The sequence below is a fragment of the Nycticebus coucang genome, chromosome 9 (genome assembly GCF_027406575.1).
Source record: "Nycticebus coucang isolate mNycCou1 chromosome 9, mNycCou1.pri, whole genome shotgun sequence".
Taxonomy (NCBI): Eukaryota; Metazoa; Chordata; class Mammalia; order Primates; family Lorisidae; genus Nycticebus; species Nycticebus coucang.
The window spans coordinates 48,317,418-48,322,339 of NC_069788.1; the positions used below are offsets into that span (position 1 = coordinate 48,317,418).

At 39.7% G+C, this 4,922-nt stretch overlaps 1 pseudogene; it reads left to right on the forward strand.

Moving 5' to 3' along the window:
• The first annotated feature begins 3,536 nt into the window (after positions 1-3,536).
• Positions 3,537-4,482, forward strand: LOC128594686 (acyl-protein thioesterase 1-like; annotated as a pseudogene).
• The last annotated feature ends 440 nt before the right edge of the window (positions 4,483-4,922 follow it).

Consider the following 4,922-nt stretch of genomic DNA (forward strand, 5'->3'; position numbering starts at 1 on the left):
GAAACAATAAAAGGGGAAATACAACAGAAACCACAGAGATACAGAAGATCATGCCTGAAATCTACAAAAATTCTCCATCCAGAAATTTGAAAACATGAAGGAAATGGACAAATTCCTGGAATCATACTATCTTTCTAGACTTAACCAGGAAGAAATAGAACTGAACAGACCAACATCAAGCACTGAAATTGCAACAACAAAAAAGTTCCAAAGAAAAACAAAAGTCTTGGACCAGTTGTTTTCACACCAGAATTCTACCAAACCTTCAAAGAAGAGCTGGTATCTATGTGGCAAAACCTATTCCAAAACATGGAGAAGGAAGGAACCCTGCTCAACTCCTTCCATGAAGCAAATATCACCCCGATGTGAAACCCCAGAAAGGACCCAACAACAACAACAAACGAAGAAAAAAACAATAGACCAGTGTCATTAATAAATATTGACACAAAAATGCTCAATAAAGTCCTAGAAAATAGAACTCAATTACATTAAAAAAATAATACGTCATGACCAGGTTGGCTTCATCTCAGGGACATATGGCTGATTCGACATAAGCAAATCCATAAACATAATTCTCCACATAAACAGAAGTAAAAATAAAGACCACATGATCCTCTCAATAGATGCAAAAAAAAAAAAAAAAAGCAGTTGACAAAATTCAGCATCCTTTCCTGATAAGAACATTTAAGAAAACAGGTAAACAGGCATAGGTGGGACATTTCTTAAGCTGATAGGAGCCATGTATGACAAACCCACAGCCAGTATTATACTGAACGGAGAAAAACTGTAAGCATTTCTGCTTAGCACTGGAATCAGACAAGGATTTATGCTTCTGCCTCTATTAACCAACACAGAGCTGGAACTCCTAGCCAATGCAGTTAGGCAAGAGAAAGATATAAACAGTATCCAAATGGGAATGGAGGTCAAATTATTTTCTTTGAGGATGATATGGTATTATACTTAGAAATCCAAAGGACTCAACCATGGAACTTCTGGGAGTGATCAAGAAGTACAGTGATGTCTTGGGATATAAAAATCAATGCCTTCATATATGCCACCAGCAATCAAGCAGAGCATGAAATCAAAGACACAATTCTCTTCACAATAGCTTCAAAGAAAATGAAATACCTGGGAATATACCTAAAAAAGATGTAAGGATCTCTAAGGAGAGAACTATGAAAATCTGAGAAAGGAATTAGCGAAAGATGGTAATAAATGGAAGAACACGCCATGCTCATTGCTGGGAAGAGTCAACATTGTTAAGGTGTCTGTACTACCCAAAGCAATCTATAGACTTAACCCAATACCTATTAAAACACCAACATCATACTTTGAAATACTTAAAACACTAGTTCATTTGGAATGGAACCAGAAAAAATACTGAATATCTAATGCAACTCTAATAAATAAAAAGAAATCTATAAGCATCACATTACCAGACTTCAAGTTATATTACAAGTATATAGTGATGAAAACAGCATGACATTGGCATACAAATAGAGATAGAGAACAGAGACCTATGGAACAGAACTGAGGACTTAGAGGTGAAGCCAGCCTGATACCACCATCTGATCTTCAATAAACAAACCACAGCACACACTGGGGAAAGAATATCAAATATTACCTATTTAATAAATAGTGCTGGGAGAACTGGTTAGACACATGTAAAAGACTGAAGTTAGACCCACAGCTCTCATCAGTTACATAAAATTAATCATACTGGATAAGAGATTTAAATCTAAGACATGAAATGATAAAAACTTAAGAAGAAAGTGTGGAAAAACTCTTAATGATATTGGCTTGGGTAAAAAAAATTTTTTTTGAGACAGAGTTTCACTATGTTGGCCTGGGTAGAGTGCTGTGGTGTCATAGCTCACAGCAACCTCAAACTCTTGGGCTTAGCGATTCTCTTGCCTCAGCCTCCCAAGTAGCTGGGACTGCAGGTGCCCACCACAATGCCAGCTACTTTTTTTGTTGCAGTCGTCATTGTTGTTTAGCAGGCCCAGGTCAGGTTTGAACCTGCCACCCTGGGTGCATGTGGCCGGCGCCATAACCACTATGCTACAGGTGCCGAGCCTTGAGGAAAGATTTTATGAAGAAGACACTTTTGGCAATTAGAGCAACAACAAAAATAAATAAATGAGACCTGATCAAGCTTAAAAGTTTTTGCACAGCTAAGGAGAATAAATAAAGCAAATAGACAACCTTCAGAATGGGAGAAGATATTCACATGTCGGAAATCTGACAAATGGCTAATACCCAGAATCTACAAAGAACTCAAGCAAAGAAACAGGAAAAGAGCCAACAAATCCATTAATTGTTAGGCAAGAGACATGAATAGTACCTTCTCCCAAGAAGACAGACAAATGACTAACAAACGCATGAAAAAATGCTCATTGTCCCTAATTATCAGAGAAATTCAAATCAAAACCACATTGAGATATCTCCTAACCCCAGTAAGAATAGCCCATAACACAAAATCCCAAAGCTGCAGATGCTAGTGTTAGTGTGGAGAGAAGGGTACGTTTATACACTGTTGGTGGGATTGCAAACGAATACAGTGTTTTTGGAAAGAAATATGAAGAATCTTCAAAGATGTAAAAGTAGGCCCTCCATTTGATCCTGCACTCCCATTACTAGGTATCTACCCAGAAGGTAAAAAATTATTTTCCCATAAAGACATTTGCACTCAAATGTTTATAGTAGCTCAATTTACAATCACAAAGATGTGGGAAGCACACCATTGCCCATCAGCCTGTGAATGAATTAACAAACTGTGATATATATACACATGTATATACATCATGGAATATTGTTCAACCATTAAAAAGATGGAGTTGAAGAACATTCTCCATAGTAAGTTATCTCACACATGGAAAAGCAATCATCCCATGTACCCAGTACTAATTTGAAACTAATATATCAACAAATAAAGGCCTGTGGTGGTGCCTGTAGCTCAAAGGAGTAGGGGGCCGGCCCCATATGCCAGAGGTGGCGGGTTCAAACACAGCCCTGGCCAGAGACTGCAAAAAACAAACAAACAAAGAAACAAAGGCCTGTATGAGAGAAAAACACAATCAAATTCAGGAAGAGGGGAGGGGGAAGGAGGGAGGGACATTAGTAAGCTCCCATCTATAGGGTACGATGTAGGGGCATATGGCACACTCCTTGGTGAAGGACTTAGCTACAACTGGGACTTTACGAACACAAACAATGCAACCTAATTGTATAACCCTTACCTTAATATAAAAAAATGTTTGTGAACTCATCTTGGAAAAAGTTCTACATACCTCATTGCTTACCTTCATGGGGCTACCTTTGAAGCTCTCCCTCTGGGAAGCTATGCACCAATGCCAGCACCTAGCCCACCTTGCAGTGCAGTTTTTAAACTCGTTCTGTAATGGCCATTGAGCTGTTGTCACATTACCCTTAATGTCCTGCATGACATCAAGATATCTTCCTTTTAATAGTTACTTTATCTTCAGGTAAAGAAAAAAGCCATTGGCTTCCTCTCGTGCTGTCAGCTGAGCCGACGTATGTGTGGCAATATCACGTCTGCTCTGCGGCCTGTCACTATGCCTGCTGCCTGGAAGGCCACTGCTGTGGTGATTTTCCTTCATGGATTGGGGGATACTGGGCATGGATGGGTAGAAGCCTTTGGCGGTGTCAGAAACTCACATATCAAATATATCTGTCTGCATGCGCCAGTTATGCCTGTTACATTGAACATGAACATGGATGGCTATGCCTTCCTGGTTTGATATTATTGGGCTGTCACCAGAGTCACAGCAGATGAACCTGGAATTAAACATGCAGCAGAAAGTATCATGATAGATCAGGAGGTGAAGAATGGCATTCCTTCTAACAGCATTATTTTGGGAGGATTTTCTCAGGGTGGAGCTTTTCTTTTTTTCTTTTTTGTAGAGACGGAGTCTTACTTTTTCACCCTGGGTAGAGTGCCATGGCATCACACAGCTTACAGCAACCTCCAGCTCCTGGGCCTAGGCGATTCTCTTGCGTCAGCCTCCCAAGTAGCTGGGACCACAGGCACCCACCACAATGCCCAGCTAATTTTTGTTGTTGCAGTTTGGCTGGGGCCAGGTTTGAACCCACCACCCTCGGTATATGGGTCCAGCGCCCTACCCACTGAGCCACAGGCGCCGCCCTGGAGCTTTTCTTTATACACTGCTCTTAACCACCCACCAGAAGCTGGCAGGTGTCACTGCACTCAGTTGTTGGCTTCCACTTCGGGCTTCATTTCAGGGTCCTATCAGTGGTACTAACATGGTTATTTCTGTTCTTCAGTGCCAAGAAGATTGCGACCCTCTGGTTCCCCTGAGGTTTGGTTCTCTTACTGCTGAAAAACTGAAAACATTGGTAAATCCAGCCAATGTAACCTTTAAAACTTATGAAGGCATGATGCACAGTTCACCGATAAACTCCTACCTCCTATTGATTGACGTCACTAAGAGGCCTTGGTAGAAGTACACCAGCATCATTGTAGGAGAGTGTAAACCTTTTCCTGTGCCCAATCTTCAAACTTCAAATGTTTGCAGTGTTAAAATGTTTTGCAAATATATGCCAATGACACAGACTCAATAATGTCTCCTTGTAGGAAATTTATGATCTTTTAAATTTCTATACATATGTTCTTATAATGTGATTCAGAAAATCACTAGTGTTAAAATAGGTGAAGCAGCTAGCTTCTATTTTCTCAAAAGTAATTAACCAAAATAATAAAATAATGCAACCAGACCTTTTATTACGTCATTTGAAAATTACTAGTATGCTTAATGAAAATTTGTTCAGGTATAAATGAGCTGTTAAGATATAAATGATTTATGCATGCTGTGACTGAAGTCTATAGATTTATTCCGAAATTGCTTAGTCACCATGCAATGTCTGTATCTTTGTATGTGTGT